Source organism: Neomonachus schauinslandi, chromosome 3 (genome assembly GCF_002201575.2).
Source record: "Neomonachus schauinslandi chromosome 3, ASM220157v2, whole genome shotgun sequence".
NCBI lineage: Eukaryota > Metazoa > Chordata > Mammalia > Carnivora > Phocidae > Neomonachus > Neomonachus schauinslandi.
The window spans coordinates 99,165,245-99,191,809 of NC_058405.1; the positions used below are offsets into that span (position 1 = coordinate 99,165,245).

A 26,565-nucleotide genomic window follows, 5' to 3' on the forward strand; every position below is an offset into this window, starting at 1 on the left:
GTGCATCAGGTAGAAGGACGACTAGCTGTTGTCTTTACTATATAATTTCCACCAGGAAAATGACCACCATGACCGCCTGAAGTTCAAATTGCAATGCTGAAGATACCGAGAACATCAGACTGTAATACCAACTTAATAAAAATGAGAAAGTATGCTTAACAATGTAAGTAATAGGAAAAAAAGAGGGGAGAGAGGGTTTGTGTTGATCATGGAGAGGTTCTGCCCATGGTGGGGGAAATAATGCAAGGGAACAACTTTGAATCTGTTCATCTACTGCAGTGAAATTTGTCAGTTTCATTTATATCTAGTACCCTCTAGCTGTTTGTGTTTTTGTTGGAAGAGACTTTCGGGGAAATAATTCATCTCCCCCAGGGCAACCTGTTTCTCGGTTAGTTTTCCTGAGCTACAGTTGAAGCTGGATATTTCTGTCACCAGAATGCACACATTTTGCCCCGAGGAAATCAGCATGTGCCCATTCTAAAGATGGAGAATGGGAGTAAATGGGGATAAAGAAGAACATTGACCCAGGGCCCTTCAGAGGGATGGGGGACCAGGTTTCATGACAGTTCCACTAGGCTTGTGGCTAAGGTGCAGCTTCTAGAGGCAAGGAACTTGCTTTGAATCCTGCCACCTCTACCATGTGACTTTGGGCAGGTTCCTTAACCTCTCTGTGCCTCAGCACCCTCATCTATAAGATGAAAGTAACAACTGTATCTACCCTATGAATTTCCTATGAGGAGTGAGTGAGTTAATATACGTGGAAGGTCTTAGAACCATGTCTGGGATAGCAATTACTCAAAACATTTCAGTTACTATTAAGTGGGGGAAACTTTATAGTCAGTAGTAGTTGGCATAAATTTTAGTAGATAAAAGTGATGTCATTTGAAGCTGGGTGTTGAATCCTTGTACAGCACTTGAGTCAACTGGAAATGTGTGTGTGTGCAGGGTTGGGGAGGATACACCAAATGGTCTACTGCAATAAAATTCTAATGCTAACCACCTGGAGTTAGTGCCGATCCCATAAATTAAAAGGTAAAGTCCCCAACCAGACTGCCTTTACTTCAGATGCCAGCTGCAAGTGGGGTGCCCAGACCCTAACACTTCAACTGGCTACTAACCTAGGTGTTCCATGACCCCCTCAGGTTTGATAATTCACTAGAATGACCCACAGAACTTGGGAAAGCAATATACTCAGGATTATAGTTTTAATCTAAAAGATGTAAATCAGGACCATTCAAATGAAGAGAGAGGAGAACTGAGACGATTCCAGATGCTGAGTGTCCATGCCCTCTCCTTTTGGGATTAGGGCGTGTCACCTTCCTGGCACATCAACATATTCACCAACTGGGGAGGCTTCACTGAGCTTGAAGTCCAGAGTTTTTATTGAGCATTTCATTTTGTGGGCATGATTGAATTCATCCACATGGCTAATGAATTAATCAGTCTGAGCCCCCTCCACTCCCCTTTGGATTGGGCAGGCTCAAAGCCCTGGCATTCTCTTCACATGGTTGGTCATTCTGGTGATCAATTTCTAGTCCAAGTCTTCTCATCTCTTAGCATAAACTCAGGTGAGATCCAAGGCACTTGTCAAGAACAAAGACACTTTTGTTACTCAGGAAATTCCAAGGAATTAGTATCCCTTTTAGGAACCAGGGACAAAGACCAGTCAAATTCTTTATTGTACAATAGGGGATTATATTTGAGATAGCAAGACCTAAGATGGTGGCCTGGGAAGGGAGCCCAGCTCTTGTCTTTGTGTTAACTACCCTAATCCAGTGTCAGGTTGGGCAGTAGTAACATGTATTAGCTTTGATAGCTCTAGCTTTCCTTTCTTCATAACAACTTTATTTAGTCTCATAGGGATGAAGCAGTCTTTTGGGGTTTTATAGTGACCCTCTATTAAACAAGTCATAAAGACGGTATTTCTGAATTTGAGTCTTGAAAAAGTTAAGTCTTTGAAACTATTCTGTGGTGCTATGTGAATACAGTGAGCTGCTGACTGGCCATCAGTTGTCTTTCTGAATCCCAGAAGTATCCTTCTCAATAAGTTCACCTCAAATCTGGGTGGGCACGGGGTGCTGGCTTTTGGATGGGCAGTCTTTCTGCATCTGATGTTCTTAACCACGATGACCTGAGCTAAGTTGATGTACAGGCTTGTGCTAAGACCTTTTCCTGTGGTTTCTTTGTTATTCTCCATAGTCACTCGTGAATGCTCACCTGAGCATTTTCCCATTTGTTCTTTGATTCCTGTAGCAAATGTGATTTTTATAGGCTATTTGATTCTGCTTTTCCTTTGGTATTCCAGACTATTCACTTATGTGAGCATCGTAAGATAAGTTGGTCCCTGCAATTAAAGACTGAGTGTTTCTGGAGGCTTTTTCATCTTTTATTGAGCATTTGCACCATGCCCCCAACTTTGTTGAGTAGCATTTCCCAGAAGAGTTTATGAGGATCTGATTAGGTCCCAAGTGGCTGAAGCACCCTAAGTAGATAGAAAGTTCATAGGCAGCCCTTCACCTTCCAAATCCTTTTTTTAAAAATTTTTGGTGAAATACATATATAACTATTTTGAAGTGTGCAATTCCGTGGCATGAAGTACATTAACATTGCTGTTCAACCATCCCCACCATCCATGTCTTGGAACTTTTTTCATCTTCCCAGCTGTAACTCTGTACCCGTTAAACAACTCTCTGTTCCTCCCACCCCCGGCCCCTGGCAACCACTGTTCCTTTTCCTGTCCATGACTTTGCCTATTCTAGGTACTTAACACAGGTGGAAGCATACAGTATTTGACCTTTTGTGTCTGGCTTCTTTCACTTAGCATGATGTCTTCAAGGTTCATCCATGTTGTAGAATGTGTCAGACTTTTCTTCATTTCGAGGCTGGATAATACTCTGCTGTACGTATATAGCACATTTTGTTTATCCACTCCTCTGTCAGTGGGCACTTGGGTTTCTTTCATCTTTGGGTTATTGTGATCATGCTGTTGTGAGCATGGGTGTGCGAGTATCTATTCCAGCCATTTCAGTTCTGTGGGATATGTACCTACCAGTGGATGGCTGGATCCCAAATCATTTTTTACACCAGAAAACAAGTAAGCCCATTCTCTTTTATGCGATTAGTATGAACAGGCAAAGAGTTCCATGCCAGAATAATCAGCATGGAATCAACTTTTTGGTGAGTGAGCCAGCGGGAAGTTAAGAGTCGATGTTTAGATTTGGTTTGCTGGATCAGAGGACTGTGTCCATCACTTAGGTGATGGTGACTTTGGTGGTTGAACGATGTTGATGGTTGGACGACGTTGATGGTTGGACGATGCTGGTGATGTTCCGCGTCACCACAAATGGTGATGTTGAACGTGTGAATAAAGATGAGGATACGTTTTCAGTGATCCCTCTACCACGTGTTAATCTTGTCCCTTCCTCTCCTTCTTTTTGGTAGTCCCCCATGTGATTGTGTGGTGTCACAGTTAAGAGTCTAGACTCTACTACCATTGATTATCTGTCTTCAGACTCCAGCTCTTCCAGGTCCCAGGTGGACACATCACCTCATCTTCCTGTGCCTCATTTTTGCCATTCCTATGTGGAGTTAATATACTTCAAACACGTAAAATTTTACAACAGTACCCGGTACATAGTAAGTGCCTGGGAAATGTTGTGGTTGTGGTTTTTATTAGCAATAGTCTTTTCTACCTATTTAATTGGCAAATAATTTAATTGCCACCTATCTGGCAAAAAATCGTCCAATTTAAAGGACAATAAAATACAGATAATAGAAGCTTAGGTAAAAGCAGATGGTATAGGGGCATTCTTACACCCTCTTAGTGGGGAGCATAAATTGGTAGAACTTTTCTGAAAGACACTGTGGGAATATTACAACATCAAAAGCCTAGAAATCCTCTAATTTGACTTGGCAATTGCTTTAGTCTAAGGAAATATCTGACATTGCAAAGGTAAGGGTGAAAGTTTATTGTTATTTAATATAGAAAAATAAATGCCTAATACCATGGGATTATTTATTTTTATTTTTATTTTTATTTATTTATTTTTTTAAAGATTTTATTTATTTATTTGAGACAGAGAGAATGAGAGACAGAGAGCATGAGAGGGAGGAGGGTCAGAGGGAGAAGCAGACTCCCCGCCGAGCAGGGAGCCCGATGTGGGACTCGATCCCGGGACTCCAGGATCATGACCTGAGCCGAAGGCAGTCGCCCAACCAACTGAGCCACCCAGGCGCCCCACCATGGGATTATTTAAATAAAACATGTTACATAGCGGAGTACTATTTAGCTTTTAAATTGTTGCTGAAAAATATTTACTATGGCAAAGTGTTTAAAATGTGGTAAGACCTAAAAGCAGGCTATAAGAAAACAAGCATAATAATGTGAGACATATATATGTATATGTGTGTGTGTGTGAGAGAGAGAGAGCGAGCGAGAGAGAGGTGGGGAGGTGGGAGAGAGCAAGAAATATTCCAGAATCTTATGAGTGATATCTGCAGGTGGTGGGATGATAAATAGTTGTTTAAATTTCTTTGTGATTTTCTGGTTTTTTGGCACTGAGCATACTTTTGGCATTGAGTAAGTGTTATGTTTCCATTAGAGAAAAAGCAGTAACTTCACTTGGGAAAAAGAAGATTCTGGTTGGTTTTGCTGAGGTTCAAAGAGAGCAAGCCCCAGAGGGAGAACTCTGCCAAGGGGGCCTTATGGGGGTTCCTGGCACCCATCGATTGGCTGGCCTCGTGCCCAGACTGAGCTGCACTTGCCCTCTCCTGCGCAGCCAGGCTCCCGAGGCTAGGATTCAGTGGGAGTGTTCCGTCCCCCTCACCAAGCCTCCTGGCATCAGCGAATGCAGGGCAGTCTCTCCTCCCAGATATGCCCGAAGTCCTTGCGGTTTCTTAAAGAGTCTCCAGTGGGGACACTGGGGTTTGCTGGGATTCCTGAACGTTGGGAGGACGTTGTTTCATCAAGCACGATGAAAGCTGGCTTTGGCGGGACCCCAGTTTTGGATCTCATTTTCCAGTCTCGTTAAGCCTTCCTGGCATGCCTAATGCCGACATTTATGTCCTTGTAGTTCTGTGCATAAAAGGGTAAAAATAAACTTGCTGGCTGATCAGAAGTGATCCTGAGCAATAGATCTTCCCCTGGACATGGCTGCCAGATGGCGTTGCACCTCCTACTGGTTTAATGAATAGGCATTTGCTGCAAACCTTGGATTGCTCTTGAATCATTCTGTGTACCTTCCCCATGAAACCCTGCCAGTGGCAATTTGCATTTGTTTCTCTTTTTTTTCCAACCCCCTTTTGATTTTCAGAAGGAGAAAGAGGTGACATTGTCTCTCTGGAATAATTCCCTGTGAGCTGAATTGGTTTTATTGCTAGTGTTGGATAGATACATCTTCCTAAGTAAACACATGTTGTGCCAACTTCTGGGAAAAGTAAGTTTCTTCTCCGAGCTGTCTGCAATGGAAGCATTAAAATACAGTTCTCCTTCTGCCTTGGGAACAGGATGCATTAGGTGTGTGGGAAGGGGGCCACAAAAAGTTGTGCTCGTGGCTGTACTAACGCCTCTGTTAGGATGCTTCACCTGCTTTCTGGGTCACTCCTTCCTGACAAAACCTGGGGCAGTGACAAGGACGCAAGTGGTCGAATATTCCCTCTTGAGTCTCTCCCACAGTTAGTTGGTCTGCAGCCTGAAAAAAGGTGCGGTGTCTGGGTGCTGTGCAGTAATCATAAATGTTTGAATCAATCTGATCTTTTGCTCACACACTGTGAAATAACAAAGTTATGTTTAGAATCCAGGAGTTTGGGTCCTTCCAACACGAATTCGTTCCCTGGCCCCGTAGGTGTAGACTGCTCAGACTACGTATGGGGAATATTGTTCCGTCCCATTCATTTGAGCAGGTTCTGAAATCTTGCCTCTTTCACCGGCCCTTTCTAGAGTCTTCCTCAATATTGCCCCCATCTTCTGCGCTGGTTAAGGCCCTGGTGAAATACCTCCTGTGAGTGTTTATGTCTCTCTGTCAGTTGTTATTTCGTGGTTCACCAGGTCCACGCTACTCTAGGAAGCCAATAAAGAGCTGCATTGAGGGCTGTTGTACCAGGGCCCAGCAGTCTGTTCCCCGTGGCCTGCGTGGGTTACTCAGACTCTTAAGGTCCAGTATTTTATTAGTGGCTGTGGCGGTGAAGGTCACATGTCTGTTTTATTTTCATGGTCTTTGATCTCAAATGTCCCCAGAACACAGTTGCCATTGGTGTCCTGCTTAATGGAGGCTGTCAACCTCTGGAACTATCAAGGGTGTAGATTCTTTCAGGTTCCCAGACCAGTGGTTCATGTCTCACCTACCCAAGACGGTGACTTGACTCTGAGTTAGCAGGTATTGTACTGTAGTCGAATCCTTGTTAGTCTTCAATACATTTAATACCATCGACATTTTTGAACTTTGACTTAGAGAAAAAAATTGCAAGTATCAATTTTCCTTTGTCTGAAGAATGATCTTTTCAAAAGTTCTGAAATAGTCTTTTGACTTCAGTCTGGGCATTGTGTGTAACAGTTGTTATTTTTTATTCACTTGAGTTAGAGTATAATTTTCTAGAAGCTACCCTAGCAATGAGAGGGAAGAAAGATCCAAACATTTTAATCATGGAGTCAGAAATGTCCCATCATACCCTGTTTTTATCTCCAGTATGGGATGTGGCTCATGGTTTTGTAATTTATGAATGTAGGCTCCATTCCCCTCATATACTATGAGCTCCTTGTGGAATGTGTTTGCTTTAGTCTCATTCATTCTTAAATTTTTAGTACCTGCTACATTAAGTGAATCCCATTGTAAAGTTTGCCCTTTATTAATTATTGTTATTATTATTATCATCATTTTGTTGTTGTTTTAAGTAGCACCCAGTGTGGAGCCCAACAGAGGGCTTGAACTCAAGACCCTGAGATCAAGACCTGAGCTGAGATCAAGAGTCTGCTGCTTAACTGACTCAGCCACCCAGATGCCCCAAGTTTGTGCTTTTAAATGTCTGTAATCTGTGCTCTATTTATTGCTGGGATGTGTGTGTGCACACATGCATGTGTTTTGGGAAGATGTTCACAATGGGTTGTGTGGGCCTTTTCCAGAGTTGGTTTTATTTGTGAAGATGGTATTAGGGGGTGCCTATTAATCTGTGTGCTGTGCTGGAGAAGATCCCCGGATTAGATCTCTGGGCACCAGTGGGGGTCCAGGCTTTGCTGTGTTTATCAGTGGCTTGTGTTCTCCAGCAAGTCACTTAATATGCCTGGGCATCTAAAACATGTGGTCTTGAGGGTCCCTCTGCCTTTAAAAGCTATGATTTTAAGAGCAAGAAAGACCTGTTTTACTTTTGGGAGTTCCAGGGTAAAAGGTCAAGACGATCTTCGTAGAATTAAAAAAAAAAAAAAACAAAAAACTGTGTCCGAGCTTATCATTCAAGGTAGCTCCTCTTAGGCTCCTGTTTAATATTCTCGACAGGGTATTTTTTTAGTAGTTGAATTTTCTCATTGTCTGTATTGTTCTTTAACCTTTGTTGGACATTTGTTTAGTCCTGTGCCGAGCTGTACGCAAATAGCAGAAGTGGAAATTTCCTCTGAGCATTGACTTGATCCAGATTTGCCTTGTCCTTGGGAATTAGGACCCATGACCTATCCTTGATGTTTGAAAGAATATTTTTTTTGTTATCTTTGAAGAGAGAAGACTTTAGGCTGTAGCTTTGGTACAAGCATGGAACGTATGTATAAGGTTCTTTTTTTTTTGTTTCTTTTACATCTTAGGGTTAAAAAAATCTACATAGTATCTAAGAAAGCTTCTTAAAACACTGTTTAATGTATATGTGTTTTCTTCTTGACTCAATCAATTCTTGATTTATTTCCAAAGCAAAATGATCACTTAAAAAAATGACAGCTGAGATTTCGTACTACACTAGCTAATTATTTTTCTGTTAGGTGCGAAATTGCTTTTCCATTAAGTGCACCTCCTAACAAATGATAGTTGATGCTCACGGATCTCTAGCTCTACTCTTAGCCTTTAAAGGCTGTGTCTCTTGTCTTAACAGACTAAGTTGTAATAGTTTATGGGGGATACTTGTATTTATTGGATTTGCAAGAAGATTTCCTTAAGTCCTAGCCTCTGCCTTTGAATTTTCAAAATTAGTCTCAAGATAACATGGTTAATTCAACAGTTGGATTCATTAATTCACTACATGTTGATTGTGTTCTTGCTGTGCCAGGTACTGAGATGCATGCAGTGGTGGGGGTTGGGGGTGTCAGGGATACAAAGATGAATAAATAGTTCTTGCCATCAAGAACCTAGCAGACTCAAGGGTTAAGAGGAAAATATACCACAGTGTACTTAAGTCCAATTTTTAAATCCTCTAAGCCCTTAGGAGTTGGGACATTTTTACATTTGAACTTGGCTGTGATGTTGAGGAATTTTCTAGGTCAGGAAGGGCCTTCTAGGCAGAGGGAACAGCATTTGTATTGGCAAAGCCATGCTAGACTCGTTCCAGAAATTGTGAATAATTTACATGGCAATTATCAGTAGAAAATTCACTTTGGAAGGTAGATGGAGGCCATCCTCCATCTTTGGTTGGCCAAAAGAGGAAAATTTGTATTTTCAGGTGGTCTAACACTTAAAACCTGAGGTTTGGGATTAAAGAGAGATTTTTGGATCTCCTGGTATAACTTGGTATCCTTTGGAGTCAAGGACAGTTGTGTCTGCCATATTGTTAGATGGAGCAAGAAGAGGCAAGTGTGGAGAGATCTCTTGTTGCTATCGGTAATTCTTAACATGTTCCATGTAGGAAAGAAAACCTTTGTCCAGGATTCATGTACAGCTGCTCTAACAGAAACCTGATGGCAGGGACTTGGACAGGATAGAGTTATGTTAAAGTTGCCTGGGTTGGTGCTTGTTCTACTGAAGTCTTGGGCCCAGGCTCCTTCCATCGGGTGGCTCTCCTGTCTCCAGTATTGCTCTCCTTGGTGTGGCCCCAAGAACAGGGAGGAAGAAAGGGTAGGTGGAAGGGCCAGGGAAGAGGATGACCTTGAAGTTGCTCATATTTCTTCTGCTCCTACTGCACTGTGCGGAATTCGATCACGTTGCCACTCACTGCAGGAGATGCTTGTGCTCTGTTCACTTTCTGATTCTATGGAAGACAGAATTGGAGGGAACAGGAGCAATCTAACACAGCCCTTTTCGGACCTTGTTATCTGTAGCTGAAACTGTTGGTTAATTAGAAAGAAAAGTTTCTTTAAACCCTGTGTAACCAAGAAGGGTAGCCACACAGCCTACTTTCTTGGAGTTCTTTCTATTAAAGAATGAAACTGATTTTATTTTCCCTGGCTCTTGGACTCCCTGAGCCTGTTAGCCATCCTCTGTGAGCTGCCCTCCGTGAGCTTCACCATCACGGGGCCGTGCAAATGCACTATTGGACATGCTCACTCCTTGCTCCCAAAGTCTCTCTAGCTCTGAAGATTTCTAGCATTCTGACCCAGGGTTCTGCGGAACTGCCAAGCACCTGGCAGCGATGTCCAGGAAGTTTGCTGGAGGAGGCCTTTTGCTCTTGAGTCCAGCTGGACGAGAGGCATGGCTGTCTTGGGCCATCTGGACTCCCTCCAAGGTGGCTGAGATCTTTTGGGCATTTCTGTACAAAGCAGCCTATGAACCTGGTGTTCCCTTAGTGTGGGTGAACACAGTCTACCCACCCTTGGCAGCCTTCTTACAGCAGCTACTCACAAACCTGTCTTGTGATCAGATCACCTGGAGGAGGGGCAGGTTATATTTGTGGGTTCCTGTGATCCACCGTAGTAGACCAAGTAAAGCAGGTTCTTAGGGTTGTGCCCAGGAGTCAACTAGCAACACCTCCTCCATGTGGGTCTGGTGGTGGGCCAGATTTGGGAACCACTGCTTTGTAACCTTTCTGTTACTACTTCTCACTCTTGGTAACTGCATCACGTTTCCCCTTCCATTGAAGAGTTTATATTACAGCTTCACTTGTGTTAGGCACTGGGCTGTTTCTGACGCCCAGTAAGTATGAAAGAGACAAAAGTTGATTTTCTGAATGCGTGGTATTTGTGTGTAGCTCCCCAGTTCCCTTGAAATGTATTCTCATGGCATATTAAGTTGTCTTAAAACATTTTGGTTAACAGAAGGTAGAAATTAGCACACCAGGAAATGGTGCATGTGTATCATTTCAGAGAAATTAAATACTTTTCATATCTTCCAAAATTGGTGATAGATTCGCAAGTAAACATTAAATTCCATCCTGGAGTTTTTCTGCTAAGCTGGTGTTTTGTAGGGAAATCTTTGCCGTATAATTTGACTAAATCCGCAGAGTACCGAATTCCCCCCGTTCTGATCTGCATGTCCCTGCCTCCCTTCTCTACTGCTCACAGGAGGGCAGTATGTTTTCTTGGCTCCCCAGAGGACTGGGCAGCTGGTGGGTCCCGGAAGCCAGGATCTCCTAGGATGGGGCTGGAGACTCAGCACCCGTCAGGCAAAGTGGTCACAGCTGTGGGACCACCTGCTGATTGAAAGCCACTTTCTCCTTTGTGCCACCTGTGGGCTGCTGGGCTGTTCTCCTGTGGAAGCTGGTTTTTCAGGACAGGGTGCTGGCTGCAGCTGTATTTTGTTTGCTTCTATTTTCTCTTTATAAAAATAGTAGCCAGTACCTCGTACTTCCCTGCACTCTGTGGGGATGGAGCATTAAATCTCTGTTTAGAAAAACATAATGATTTCCACCCTTTACTGCATGCTGGTCCAACAACTCTTTGATGTCAACATTCTGTGATTTTCTGTCTCTGTTTGATCATTCCAGTTTTCATTCTGTGGTTTTTGTTCCTCTGGTCATTCAGGATTTTCTTTTTAGGGTTGACCTGGAATCCTTTGCCCTTTCTGTTCCTCCCATATTATTTGAGCCTTCAACTCTGGGGAAGGTTACCCAAAAATTCTTTGCTTGGGAAATGTCTCTGCCTAATGGCTAGTATCCATTGTTGCTCATCAGTGCTGTTGGTGTTTGAGGGAAGTAGGTATTAATTGGGTACCAACTGGGTCTCTCTGTATGTGGAAGCACAGCAGATGGCAGGATTGAACATGGTCCTTGCCTACAAAGAACTTGAACGGTCCGACAAAAATTATACCTCCTACGCAATTAGACTCTTAAAGCCACTGATGAACCAAAAGTATGTTTTGGAATACTTGAGGATTTATTTTCTGTCTCAGGTCAGTGCCTTTGAAATTAAGAATTGATTATGTAGTCCTGTGCAGAGAACAATGTCTTTTATTTGGACAGTGATGACTGTTTTAGCTGAACCCCCCCCCCCCGCCCCATGATACGGCTGAGGGAGTCGTAACGTTGGGGAAGTATTCCAGAAATATGTGGATGACTGACCTTGGTAAGGACATTGCTAATAGTCAAGCCTGAAGGGTTTCAACAGATTTTTATTTATTTTTTTTAATTTTTAATTTTTAATTTTTTTAAAGATTTTATTTATTTATTTGACAGAGAGAGAGACAGCGAGAGAGGGAACACAAGCAGGCGGAGTGGGAGAGGGAGAAGCAGGCCCCTGGCCGAGCAGGGAACCCGGTGCGGGGCTTGATCCCAGAATCCTGGGATCATGACCTGAGCCGAAGGCATTAACGACTGAGCCACCCAGGCGCCCCGGGTTTCAACAGATTTTGTGCCAAGGGAATATAGCCTTCAGCCTGAATGCTTCAGACGGGGCTGTTTGGAGGTCCCCTGACTTCATCTTCCTTTCTGAGTTCTTCTGGAAATTTCTCTGACATCTGTAGTGATGCTGCCTTGGCAGGGGCACACCTGTGCCTCGGACCATGGCGGTTGTCACCAGTCAGTGAAGCCTCTGGTCTCTTTTTCTTTTTTCTTTTTTTTCTCCATTTAGACACTGTCCTTCACCCTTAAAAGTAATTTGGTGCAGTCAGGTGTCAGCTGTGTTATTGGCCCTTCTCCGTTTATTCATTCACCTAGGGAGCCGTTGAGCACTGAGTGTGCACTAGGCCCTGTTCTCATCCCCAAGGATGCAGGCTGAACAAAACGGACAAGTTCTCTGTTCTCATGGAGCTTCTGTTTTGGCCAGCAACGTAAACAGGGCACTGTCTGTGAAGGAAAGAGGAAGGTAAAGAGGAATAGGCAGTTGAAAAGATGGTCAGGGAAAACCTGATCGCCGGCACTGGAGTCGTGAGTTGAAGAGGAGTCCACGTGGAAGGGACTTGCCAGGCAGAGGAGAAAGCAGGTGCTGAGACCCCACAAGGTGGGAGTGAGTTGGCCCTTTCTGTGGGGGGAGGGGAGGGGGGCGGAGGGAGGCTGGTGAGAGCGTGGAAGGCGATTTCCCAGGTCTGCATGTGGCCAGGGTGCAGTGTCACCAGTTTCCCTGAGGTGCCTCGGGAAGTCATTGGAATAAAGAGGCAGCCCTGGGAATGCCGTGTAAATGGCCTCGCCTTTCTGTCACCGCCAATATTCAGGGTTAGCTACTTGGGAGGTGGATGTTGGAGAGCCACGGGCCGGTTATAAATTGTATTTCCTTCCTCGAAGTGACAGGGCATGCCACCCTCACTGCCTTAATGGATTTGTCCTGCACAGTCAAGGCCTTTATCCGCCACAGCAGAAGCTGTGCTTGGTGATTGTCTTGACTAGTGGAGGTGCCGTGGAAGGCAAGTTGGGACCACTCCAACGGCCTGCCTGTCCCCCGGCTGCGATTCCCTGGTGTTCCTTCTTAACTCCTGCTGATGTAGTGACAGGAAGGAGAAGGGGAATGAAGGATGCCTAGAGCCGCTCATTGTTATCCATACTCCCCGTGCTGGGGCTCTCTTTCCGTATCTTCTCCTTTCTCCTTCCCCAACTGGGGCCCTGCCTACTTTGCATCTCCTCCTTCCCTGTTGCTGTAATTTATTCTCAGGGCTCATAAAGACTTAAAGGTCACGTGCCATGTAGCATAATAAAACACACATCCCTGGACTTGAAGTTATGACACAGCCTGGGTTTTCTATAAGCTACTTTGGCTTTTGAACACGAAAAGATGGATTTATACTTCAATTTGGGGGAACCTCCCTTTTGTATTTATTTGTTCCATTACCTTTTTTATTTTTTTATTTTTTATTTTTTTTTAAGATTTTATTTATTTATTTGACAGAGAAAGACACAGCGAGAGAGGGAACACAAACGGGGAGTGGGAGAGGGAGAAGCAGACTCCCCGCCGAGCAGGGAGCCTGATGCGGGACTCGATTCAGGGACTCCAGGATCATGACCTGAGCCGAAGGCAGTCGCTTAACCAACTGAGCCACCCAGGCGCCCTCCATTACCTTTTTTAAAAACCCTCTTTGTGCTTGTTCTTATCCTTGGTGCTGTTTCCCAAAAATGGAGAGGATGTGGTCTTGGCCCTTGGAGGGCCGGTTAGATCTCACTGATGTAGGTTGACCTGTGAGCCAATAGGTCCGGTAAAGTGTTACGTGATAATAGAAAGGCAGGCTCTGTGGGAGCACCACGATATGTCTTTGGGGAGCACTAAAGAAGGGGTTGTCTGCTGTCTTTGAACTGGCGGAATTGGGTGGTGGGATGTTGGAATCCTCTGTTAGGCTTTGGCCATAATAAGCAAATTGTTTTTGCCCTGTCCTTTCTATTGAGATGCTTCTTTGCTCTCCTATTATTTCCTCTTGGGGAACCAGTGAATAGGAAAAAAAGATGGGATGATGGGGAGGGTTGGAGGAGAGTATGCAGTCAAATGCCCCTTCGAAGCCCCGGGAGGCCCCTCGGAAAAGAAGCCACCATCTTCTGCTGCACCCAGTCAACCTCTGACAGCTCCAGTCAGGGGGGAACAGTTTTTATGATTTGTCTTCCGATCCTTTTCTCCTTTTGCCTTCAGGGTGACCTGTGCTTGTCAGATCCCCCGAGGTGCGTGTTACTGTTGAGTGAGGTAACTGCTGCACCATGCTAATGAGAAAACTGGTGGTTTGAGGTGGTCTTGGTGGCCGCCAGGCGTCAGCATCTTTATCGGCTTGACACACTGCTCAGGAGCCCACTCTCCCCATGAGAAGTGCCTGCCGCTTTTTTTCTTTCTTTCTTTTTTTTTTATTGTTATTAATAAGAGAACAGTGACTGCCCATCCCTCCAGAAGCTGCTGATGAACGAACACTCAGGCTTAAACTGCTCCAGGCGAATTATGTAGTTTGCTCTTTGTAATACAAGCTGCCGGCTTGGGTATGGTTGTTAAATTATTTTCCTTTCTATGATTAGTAATGTAATAGTTGATTGATACTAATGAATACATGCAAATAGTTTGATAGCATTATTATTATTATTATCATCATCATCATCATCGTCATTATCATTCCTGAAAACCCTTGTAACCACCTAACCCCAGACCTTGGACTTGCCAGTAACTCGCATCTGTGTGTTCCTCTTCTCTCCCATCCCCTGCCTCCCGCCCCAGCAAGCATTAGCCAGGATTGGAAGTGTACTGTGCGCTTGCTCAGCTTCTGCACCCAGTGGCTGGCCCGGGGCTCGGTACCCGCAGAGGAGTGCTGCTGTAGGTACGCGCCGCTGGCTGCCTTCTGGTACAGCCCAATTCACTTTTTCTTTTCTTTTTTTGTGAGTGGGTAGGTGGCGAGTGTGCTGGAACTTCCCCTGTTTGTGAGATTAGCAACAGCATCTCAGAGCATACATTTGAGCGAGGACCTTTTAAAATCATTCTTAGTCCTGTAAGGCCCGTTGCTTCCTTTATAACAATTTTTTTTGTCATGCTCTCTTTGCCATCCTGAACACAGGTGATAGATAATAATATAACCTACTAGCACACACAGTGAAAAAAAAAAAAAGGGTAATTTCCTAACTAATGTAAAAGAGAAATGAAAGTAATGCATAATCAAGTAGGTAGTTCATTATCTAAATGCTTGGGCCTGATTTATATTAAGAAGACAAAATGAGGTAGTCAGTTAGATAGATCCATGAACCTATGGGTGAAATCACATATAAATGTAACAACTCCAGATAGGGGGTTGATTTGGTGACTCATATTCCAGATGACTACCATCAGTGATACAGTTTTTTTTTCTTTTTTTAAATGATTCATAGCTTGTGGTAAAGTTCAGAACGAAACAAAATATATTTTTGGCTCATTGTACATGATCGTTACATTCTGGGAAAATTTAGATTATGTTAAAACTGCAGAAAGTAGTTTGTCCACATACATGCTCCTGTCTAGTGGGTCCTAATCACAGCAGGTCAGAATCCCTGGCAGTGCTCCTCATTTATAATGCAGATTCCTGGGCTCTCTCCCTGGTTATTCAGCAGGTATGGGGTGGGGCTCTGGAATCTGCATTTTTAGGGAGCATCCCAGGTGATCCCAGTGCAGATACTGGGTCCAGGGACAAGCTTTGACTCACCAGTTGAAACTGTCAATCTTTATTCACCCTGAGTGCTCTCTGAGGGATGGTCTAGGGAAAAGAGCCACCCAGGGCTTGCTCATTTTAATATTTGTTAAGAACAGTTGGTCTTCCAAGTAAGCTATGGGTCAGTCACAGGAGGAATGATCAGAATTTTGGTGAGTCCTGTAAGATAAGTTTCTAGCTCCATGATTCTTACATTTAAAAAAAAAGCTGGGGTGATAGAGGCATTCAGAAACCCTAGAGTACCCAGGGTTTGTGGGAGGCATGAAAGTATGAGGAGGCCAGCTGGCATTCTGGAAAAGGGCAAGCACTGACCTGGACTCTTTTTTGCAAGCACTTTGCTGCTTGTGATCTTAGGCTTCGTTCCACATTTTCAGAGGGACTTATGGGACCTCTTTGACTCTCAAGGGCCCAAGGAACTTTGGGCTTATACCACCCCCTTCCATTAAAAATACAGAGAAATTGAAAAATACTGCATATTGGAAATTACATTGTATGACTGCGTCAAAGCTGGATCATATTCTTCTGATTTTAGAAGAATGAAAGCATTTTTGTGGGCCCCTCAAAGTTTCATGGGCCCTAGGCACTGAGCGTGCTGAGCCCTGTGGATGAGTTGACCTGGCGCCTTTCTGAACGCGGATTTCTTCACCTGAAGAAATGAGGTAGTAGCTGCTTTGCAGGTATGTTCTAGGCATCAGATAGGACATGAGCAAAACCTTCTAGCATATTTACTACTTGGCACAAATTGGAGCTGTTGTACAAGGGCCAAGAGGAAACATTCCATGTAAGAGCGAGCCTTTGTATAGACACTTCTAAAAGGATCAAGCTTGTCCTCTCACTGCTCGATTTTTCTTAATTAATCATGTTACATGGAGATCCTTTTCCCTCCTAATCTTCTTTCTCCTTCACGCCAACACTCATTTCACGTATCCTTGTGATTCCCACCATCTGTTGGCTTTGACACCCCTCCCACCCCTTTGGGAGGATCATGCGGTCACGTATGCATCTTTTAAGGGAGAGTGAATGGAGATGCATTTGGTCTTACTACTGGTGGGAGGATTTTTTCATCCCAGTACTAGAAATGCTAATTTCCTCCTGACCGTGTCCTTGTTCTATACTGTGTCTCCTCCTTCCTGTAGCCGCTGACATCAGCTCCCGGGAAGGTGAATTGAGAGACTGGAAAGAAAACTTGGGTGTTGGCAAGTGGCATGATACCCTGGGCTTATGTGAGAACCTTGGCAAGCCAGAACTCGGTAAAGGAAGAGAAACAATGTAAAATGGAACATTAGGGAACCAACTAGCTGGTAGAAAGGAGAGAACAGGGCATACAAAGGGCAGGTAAGCCAGAAGAGGGAGTCAGGGTGAAGTGCGGGCCCCCAGGACGGAGCCCAGGAAATCATTATTCCTTAAAACCAAAGACCCCGACTAAAACAGGACCTGTTAAGATCATCTGATACTGTTCTTGGGTTGTAAATCCACTCAGCAGCTCATGAACAAGTATCTCCTGAGCCCCTGATAGGTGCCAGGCCCTGGGGATACTGTGGTACAGAGAGGCCTGCCCTCAGTGAGTGTGTCTTACACTGAAAGGGAATTATACGCTGCATCAGCAAACCAAGACCCCTTCAGGTATTCCTCCGCGTTCTGAAAATGACAGAGAGAGGCAGAGTGAAAGCATGTGGCCACGGGGTTGCTTTCACTAGGCTAGGGTGAGACACATTTGAGGTGAGGCTTCAGGGAGGGAAGGAGACAGTCATGCATAGATCTGGAGGAAGGGCATTCACAGCAGAAGGGGCAGCAAGTTCAAAGGCCCTGAATCGGGAGCAAGACTCAGCATGTTGCAGGAAATGTTAGGTGGCCAGTGTATGTGCGTCTGCTAGTCCATAGGGTAGAGAGGAAGGAGAGGCTGAGGGCTAGTCATTGGCTAGATCATGTAGATTATGCTCCAGTGTGGAAACCCCTGGGTAGTTCACACTGGGGCGTGCCATCTGATTTATACGTGGGAAGGATGACCAAGTGCCCTGTGCAGGGCGGAGGCTGGTGGGTGGGGAGAGTGAGCAAGGCCGGGACCTGTTGCTGTGACCTGGGTGGGAGGTGAGGGTGGCTGGGATTGCAATCGAGGTGGCAGAGATGGAAAAGAATCAGATTTAGGATAAATATTAGAGGCAGGGTTGATGGAATTATGGGTGGGTTAGATATGAAAGGTGGGCTGGGATGAAGAGGATGTGCGGGTGAGCGCTAGGGTTTTCTTTTAGCACTGGATGCCAGTTACCGAGCTGATGCGTGCATCTGCATGAAATGAGCAGCTCTGTTAATGGGCCACCTATGTTGTGGATATTCCTCAACATTCCAGTGGAGCTGATGAGCAAGCACTTGGATATTTGGATCTGGTGGTGCTCACCCACGTGAGGGGTCCAGGCTGGATAGACGAATTTGCTATCATGGGACAGGGTGCACACACTAAAGGAGAGAAGAGATCAGAGGTCTGAGGACAGAGCCTAGGGGGTCCCAACATGATGAGTTCTGGGAGAGAAGTCAGCCAGGGAATTAATTGCTGCAGTGTCCTGAAGGCAGATGAGTGAAGAGGAGCAGTTCTTTAAATAGAAATACCTATAGATGACAGGAAACCAGCAGCATAACATGCCCTGAGAAAGAATAGTGATTAATAGGTGCTTAAAACTATGGTGTTCTGGCCCTGGGATGCTGGGAAACCTACCTGAAGAGGCTCTTCCTAATAGAGGAATATGATCCTGTAGACAGACTGTTATATTGTCTTACATTTGTAGTGGGGATTATTGGCTTTCTGAGCAAAGCCCTTTGACATTTATGGACGTAGTGTATTCATTATTATTAAGAGGAATTCCTTGAAATGAATGTCAGTTCTTTTTTTCCCCTAAGCTTTGCTTTCTGAATTACCATAAAGTTTATTTAAGGAGCTTGTGATTGGTAAGAGGAAAGACGGAAGGGTGATTTCTAAAGCTTCTCATGGCCACTTCCTGCCAAATCTTGGCATCTTTTCACGTCTAATAGGGAAGAGAGGTGTCCTCTGTAGATACAAAAGACCCCCAAGATGTTGTTGTGAATAGTGGGGATGGGCTAGCTCCTTCCACTTAGGCAGGCCCTCTCTTGATCTGTAGCGTATTTGGGAGGAAGGGGGTGTATTAGTCTCCTATTGCTGCCATAACAAATTACCACCCTTAGTGGCTTAAAACAAGGCAAATTTATGTTCCCGTTGTGGAGATCACAGATCTGAAGGGCTGCATAGAGACAGAACGGGGCAGGGGGTGGGGGTATGTGTGGCCACGGAGGCAGAGGGAGATTGCAGTGACGAAGTCACAAGCCAGGGAATGCTAGCCAGGGAATGCTAGCAGCCATCTGAAGCTGGGAGAGCCTCGAACACATTGTCCCCTCAGGCCTCTGGTGGGAGTGGGACTTCTGACACTTCATTTCAAGCCACTAAAGCTGATTCAGGACTTCTGAACTCTAGAACTGGGAAAGAAACATTTCTGTTACATTAAGCCACGAAGTTTGTGGTTAAGTTTGTGATAATTTGTGAACGGCAGCATTGGGGAACTAACATAGAGTCTCACTGTGTTCCTTTCTTGAGGCTCTAGGGGAGAAAGTTACCTTGCCTTTTCAAGCTTCCAGGGGCTCCCCCGTTCCTTACCTCACGACCCCCTTTCGTCTTCAAAGCCAGTCTTTCCTGACACTTTGGGTTGACTGATTGATTGATGCTGAAACCTGGGATTGAACATTTGTTGACACTTTTTAGACATTGACTTGTGCCTCCTTCATCCACATGTAAGGACCCTTATGATTACAGGGGAGCCACCTGAATAACCCAGTATAATCTTCTGAAGGTCATCGATTAGTAGCCTTAATTCCATGTGCACCTCTAATTCTTCTTTGCCATGGAAGGCAATGCATTCACAGGTTCTGGAGTAAGGACGGGGACATTTTGGGGGGCAGTTATTCAATACTTGAATGTAAGGTGAAGAGATAGATCTTCCTGGGAAACCTGACTCACTCATTTGAGGTTACATGGCATGTATATCCTCCTCCTCCAACTACAGGAGCTGGCCAGACTTACACATTTTGGCCTCCAGGTCAGGCTTTCTCAAGGCACATGGCAAACCGCCATGATGATACTAACAGGTCAAAAAAAAAAGTTGCCTTTCAGAGACATTGATCATTTGCTTCTGCTAGGCTCACAAGTGATTTTAAGAGCCTAGCAATGAATGACCTTGGAAGCCCCTGTCTTGTACAGTTGTCACTGAGCTCAGACACCAGGCCACAATGATTGTGCTTTGCTGCCTACTGTCCCCTGCTGCCACCAAGCCTGCAGTCTTGGCAAAATGACTTTCCACAGCTCAGGGAAGTTGTAAGGAGAGGGACTAGCTTTTACTCTATTGCCTTGTTGCTTTGTGGTTGAAACTCAATAAAGGTTCACGAATCGTAGCTGGACATTGGCCACACCTTGTTTGAAGGTGAAAAGACCTTGTGTTCTATTTCTAAAAGATTTCATATTTGTCACATTGTCTCCTAACCCTATCAGTTTTGTCGCTGTCATTCTAGCGAGGCCTGCCTGGGGAAGATAAGTGAAGGATTGCCAAAGACACAGCAAGTCAGCTCTTAGAAGTAGTGCTTTCTGAATCTTGGCTGATTTTTTTTTTTTTTTAAGTGGACCATTATTTTCCAAACCTCAACCAGTTTTTACCATGTCTCTGTGACCACCTGTACTAATTACTTAAAATACTCATCTTCAAATTTATTCCAAGTCATTTATTTTTAAATTTTATCCCATTCTATCTCATTCTAATTGACAACCCATACAAATTTAGGGATTTGGTGTGCTTGTGCATGTTAAAATAAATACTTAACTATTAGAATAGAGTGTCCATATTATATGTATCATAGTGTAGATGTACCACACTCAGAAAAACCTGTATTAGACCATGCTGACTTTCTCAGGAGCCCAGTGCCCCAAGGAAAATAATCTTTGAGGATTGAGTCATCAGCCAGGCTTGTATTAGCTTCAGCAGCTAAGAGGGTGGCTAGTTAGCCAGTTAAGAACTTTTCAGGTAGAGTACCTATCAAGCAGGGAGTGGACATACCTTTATTCCCAGCAAGCAAAAGCGTGCAGCTTCTTCTTCTAGTATTTGCAATATAAATAACATGTATATGTATATACACGAAGAACCTTCATCTTTATTTCATTTGGCAATAAAGCTAAGGAAGAACTTACATTACTTCTATATGAAATGTTTAAGGAAATAGGGTCAAAATAGAGAGCCTTCGCTAGAACCATGGTAAGCCACAAAACTCAATATCCAAGGGATGTGAACATTTAATAAACATAACTCTATCTATTTGGTCTTTCTTGGCTGGGCTTTTAAAAAATATATTTTATACCATGTTCTTTGTTTTAATAAAACTTTATCTGACTCTCAGCGTCTGGTGAAAATAAAAGAATTAAATAAAAAAGAGGATCAGTAAGGAAAGGCCCCGTTGTTGGGGATCAATGTCCGTTTTTCCAGGTGTCTTGAGAGCAGGGTTGCCTGGAGGTCACTGTTCCCTCAGCATGGAGGAAGCCACATCCATGTAAAGACCAAGGCCTGTCCTGCTACCCTGTGTCACAGTCATTTACCTGCCTTCCTCTTTCTATTGCTTTGGGGTCTTTGTTGGGGTCAGGGGTGTGTGTATGGGATTGGCTTCTTTGTACAACATCATAAAACACCTTCAAATGATTAACTTGATTCCTGGGCCTCTTGCCCAGCTTTGAGAGAATGTAAAATCAGATTTCTCTGGAATTGGGGAGCATCTCCACCTTCCTCAAAAATTAAGGACCTGGAAAATTGTGAGCAAGACTTGGGATTTCCCATGCTAGCAGTCTGTTTCCCTCTTCTCCATTGCCTTCCCCTTCTCCAGAAATACTCCTTTATGGTTCTATTGTGATCTACCAAACTACTATTCTTTTAGGGAGTGGGAAGATGCCAATAAGACCTTGAGACATGTGTGTCTATTGAGTGATGTTGGTAAGTGAACCTACTGGAATGCTGAGTTCCACGTGGCGAAGATGCTGATTTGCTGAAGCTGATGCTTGTGTGAAATATTTGACTCCTCTTCTTCTTGACATTAAGATGCTGTTTTGCTCTCTGGAAGAGTTCTGTCTGGACAGGCCTTTTGAATATTTGCATTGATTTCCAGAGAGTCTTTGCTGCTGACTTGGGTAAAGGCATCACATTACCTACCCCGTCACTTCATTTTCCTGGAGGAGAGAAAGGCAGCCAAGTGACAGGCTGGCAGCAAATTGGACTACAGGGCTGAAATTGCAGGGCGATAAATAGGTGGTTCAGGGGGTGAAGTGCCATTTTGTCTAATCAGATATTGGCCAGCTTTACAAAGCTTAAACACATCTGGGTAGTGAGACTTAGGAGTCTCTCCTTTTAAATCTTGCATTCTGAGATGAGGAGGGTCATTGTCAAATGCTCTTGGGTCCTAGTTGGGCTCTAAGCCCCATCCTGGCCAACTTCCACCTGTGATTCTGTGATCCCCCATTGAGCCACATCATGAAGGCCAAGATGAGGGGAATGGATGAGAACCTTCGAGTCTTCAAGAATTAAAGCTGGGAGCAAACCTGAGCCAATATTTCTGCCCTTTTTTTTTTTTTTTTTTTTTTTAAACAAATGAGGGGAGGCTTGAAGGGTGAAGGAATTTGCCCCAGTTCACACCACCAGCTACTACCTAAGCTGACTAGGTACTTTTTCCAGAGGAGACAGCATCAAGAACTTAGAGCCACCTAACAGCCAATCCACATTTTGATAGAGAGCATTGAGGTAAATAGTCACTTAACTAAGAAACTAGTTACCCCTGATTTTATTTTATTTTATTTTATTATTTAAGATTTATTTATTTACAGAGAGAGACAGCTAGAGAGGGAACACAAGCAGGGGGAGTGGGAGAGGAAGAAGCAGGCTCCTGGCCGAGCAGGGAGCCCAATGTGAGGCTCGATCCCAGGACCCTGGGATCATGACCTGAGCCAAAGGCAGATGCCCAATGACCGAGCCACCCAGGCACCCCACCCCTGATTTTATTTTTAACTTTTTATTGACATCTCATGTACATGCCGAGAAGGACACCTGACAGGTGTGTAGCCCGATGAAACTCCACAGAGGGCACACACACACTCATCTCACCACCTGGATAGACAGGACATAGCTCGTACTTGAGAAGCCCCCGCATGCTCCTTTCTGGTCACTACCCGTCCAACCTGGCAGCCACCATCCTGACCTCTAACAGCTCACATTACTTTGGTCTATGTTAGTGTTCTCTCTATAAAGGAACTCACGCAGTGTGTACTATTTCGTGTTTCGCTTCTGCTCAGTGTTTGTGAGATTCATCCGTATTATTGTGTATAGTTGCGGATGGTTCTTTCTCGTTGTAGTAGAGTATTCCAGTGTGTGAATATGCACATTTATTGATCCATGTATTGACCTGTCGATCCATTCTACCATAAGTGGGCATTTAGATGATCTCCCGGTTTTCAAAGTTAGGAACGGTGCTTTTGGAAACACTAGTGTATTTCTCTTGGGGAGCCTAGGTGCGCATTATAGTTGAGGATATGCTTATCAGTGGAATATCTGGGTCACAGCGGGTATGCGTGTTCAGCTTTATGAGATACTGTCAGTTTCCCTAAAAGGTTGTACCAACTTGGACTTCGGCCAGCAGTGTATGAGCACCTTCCTCCCTTATATTCTCAGTATACTTAGCATTTCCTGCCCTTTTCACCTTGGCCACGCTGGTGGGTCTGCATTGCTGTGATGTTGGGATTTTAAGCTGACCCTTTGTATTGGCTTCTGAAGGACTTGGTTATGGGCTTTTGTTTTATGCTTACCATGGACTTTGTCATCTTCACTGTTTTTAGATTGTGACCTTAGAAAGGCATGATTATTTTAAGTTTCCAGAGAGGCTGATGCATTCTAACAGACTTCATGATCTTTCAGCTGTTCTGCAAGAGAGAAGCTTGTGGAGTTGGTGTTTCGATGAAATAACATTCTGCTCTCACCATATGTTTGGTGTGTTGCAGTGAGATCAGCAGAAATTGGGAACAAGGTCCAAATCAGGCCAGCTTAATTTGGCCTGGTTGAATTTGTGAGCACCAAACCTGGACACTTAGAGTTCTCCACAAGGGAGTCAGCAGGTGAAAGAAGGATAAGTCTGAAGCTTGTGCACATTGAGGTCCTGAGACCAGAACTTGATTTGCAGCTTTTGAGTGGGAAATTCCCCTGTTGCAATCCCATATACATCCAGGATAGAGGGAAGCTGCAAAGACGGAAAATGAAGACGAAGTAGCTCAGAGCCACTTGACAAGTGGAAACACTACCCTAGTGTTACTTCTTTGTCCATGTTTTTTTGGTTGGCCCAGGCAGTTTCATGATCGAAAGAATTTACTGAGAAGACCCTGGACAAAAACTGGAGCTTGGCTAGGAAACAGTGCTGTCCGTGAAGCGTGCTGGAGAGACCTGGCTTTCCTTCTGTAAGTGGGTAATATGAGTCATTTTCCAGCTATTTTCCTGACAGCTTCAAACCCAGCCTAGGAAGGTGATTAATGAAGACAGGTTTGGCATTGTTTTTATGCTGCTTTAGCCATTTCTGCTCTTCACCTAGGCACTGTCTCAGGTGTTCTGTGAAGGAGGATGGTGGGTGTTAGGGGTGAGGTCTCTAGACTTGTGATTCCTGTGCTTGACGGCCCTTGAGTTGAGGGCCGATCGAGTAGATTGGAGCTCTGGTCTGCCTAAGACAGGTGCCTTGCTTAGCATAGGGATGCTTTTGCCAGAAAATAGAGCCACTGTGGGCTTTGCAGAAGACTGCCTTTGATAGGATAATGGGATGCTGTTTTCTAGGATCTTGATGACTTGTTTTCTCATTACCCACTCTGTGGATTGTTAGGAGGTGGTTAGCCCTTCTAGGAAGAGAAAAGTCCCTGGAGGTTGGTAGGATCCTCAAGGGCCCCATGTCAATCATTCCTTCCATGGTGTTGGGTAATAGTTGAATGAATGTCTGTGTTTTTGGGATATAACTTTCAGGACTCTGTTATTACTGTTACTATAAATGTGACATTATATTGGGTGGAAGAGGATGAGTGTACCCGAAAGAGTGGTTGTGTGTGTGTGTGTGTGTAGTGTAGTATAGTATAGTGAGTATAGTATAGTGAGTATGTTTTTGTAGCTGAAAGGAAGGAAAGAAACATTTTTTGAGCAGTGATAGCTGCCCAGGACTGTGCCAAGCCTTTGCATTTTCATATTCTCTCATTCCATCTTACTTGATGCTCCATTTTCTGTATGTGAAACTGAGGCTTGCCAGGCTTCCTAATTTGCCAGACCAGAGTTTCCCGAGAGAGCAATGGAAAATCAATGTGGCTAGTGAAAAACTGAGCTGAAAGCTGCCTGGGAGAGGAAATGCGTCAGGGAGAGACACTGCGTTGGCCACCAAGGCAGCAGGTACCCTCAGCAAGGCCATTGATTAAGGTATTTTATTTCTGAAATTTGGTTGAGTTTCAGGGCTTCCTGCATTACCACGGCTACAACTATGGTTTGGTCACCAAGACTTTCTCGTTTTTGAAGACAAGCCCTGGGCTTCCTGACCTACTGGGGATTTCTGACTTTTATAGTCCGCAAAGAATAAAGCTGGGCTCTTATCTAACCTCTTGCTGAGAGAAGAGGCCCACCAGAGTGAGTTCGTGGAGTGCAGAGGACATGTCTGCTCTCAGACATGCGGAGCACAAAACTAGGCATTTTGTTGACTAAAGGGGGAAAACATGGAGGATTGAAGGAAAAAAAATGGATCATGACTTAGCAAAATGTTTTTATATCTGGCCCTTTCCCAAAAGGATTTGACGTCACCACCAGAAATTGTTGTGTGGACTCACTGGGAGCTGGTTCACAGGCAGGCGGTACGTGTAGAGGGTGGATAAGATAGTCCATCAACACCCGCTTACCGTCATTGCTGGCTCCCAGGAAGGGTAGCCGGAAGCGGGTTCCTGATTGGCCTTTTCCACTTCCTTTCCTCAAGAAAGCTTATCAAGTGGCATGTGGGTGGCTCAGTGGGTTAAGCGTCTGCCTTTGGATCAGGTCATGATCCCAAAGTCATGGGATCGCGTCCCGCATCGGGCTCCCTGCTTGGCAGGGAGCCTGCTGCTCCCCCTGCTTGTGCTCGCTCTTTTTCTCTGACATATAACCTTTTTTTTTTTTTAAAGATTTTATTTATCAAAATGCACAGTGGTAGGGTTCTAGATGAGGGCAATGATGAACACCCACTAACTTCAAGTAAATCCCCAGTACAATTCAGAAAGTGTTCATTCACATACCTATAACAGATCACACACTGCACACCTCTTAACGTGTTGCCACACTGTGCCAAAGAGCTGTGGTTCTCGGTGTGGCCCTTCCTTCTACACATGTCACTACCTATAAATTAGACTGTTGATTCATCGTCAGTTAGCTATTGCCACATGCCAGGCCACGCCGGCACTTAGTGGCTTGAAACAGGAAGCCTTTTATTGCTATTCCTGGTTGTGCCATTGAGTGGTTCTTCCGGTTGCAGCTGGATTCACTCTCGTGACGAGGGGTCAGTCTGCTGGTCTTAGCTGGGCTTTCTTACATATTTGGGAGGTTGGCTGGCCGAGTCTGGTCTCGGATGGTCTCATCTGGGATAGATGGACTGCTTTCCGCATGGTCTGCCCTCTTGCAACAAAAGAGCCCGCCATTTTTGTGATTTTCAGAGGTAAGCAGAACCATGCAATGAGTCTTTTGATGCCCAGGTTCAGAACTGATATGCCTTGACTTGTGCTGCATGTTATCAGCCAAAGCAAGGTGCAAGACCAGGCCAGAGGTAAAGGGTAAGGACAGAGACTCTTCTTGATGAGAGCTGCTGCAGACTGTCCTTGCAAGGGGCATGGGTCCAGGGAGACCCTTAACTGGGGCCATCAGTGCAATCAGTCTGCCACAGTCTTCCTTTTATTCATTCATCCCATAATCCTTGGGGTTCCTCAACAATCCTTCGTTCTCTTGTTCCATTCTTCATGCATTAAAACTCAGGAGGGACTATGTACCATTTACTGTGCATAGTCTCTAAGGAAGCCACCGAGGTGAGTGAGATACCA

General features: G+C 44.6%; 1 protein-coding gene across 1 annotated transcript in view; it reads left to right on the forward strand.

Moving 5' to 3' along the window:
- MGAT5 (alpha-1,6-mannosylglycoprotein 6-beta-N-acetylglucosaminyltransferase) overlaps window positions 1-26,565 on the forward strand; it is a 328,495-nt gene that overhangs the window by 61,211 nt on the left and 240,719 nt on the right. The gene's annotated exons all lie outside the window — the stretch shown is intronic.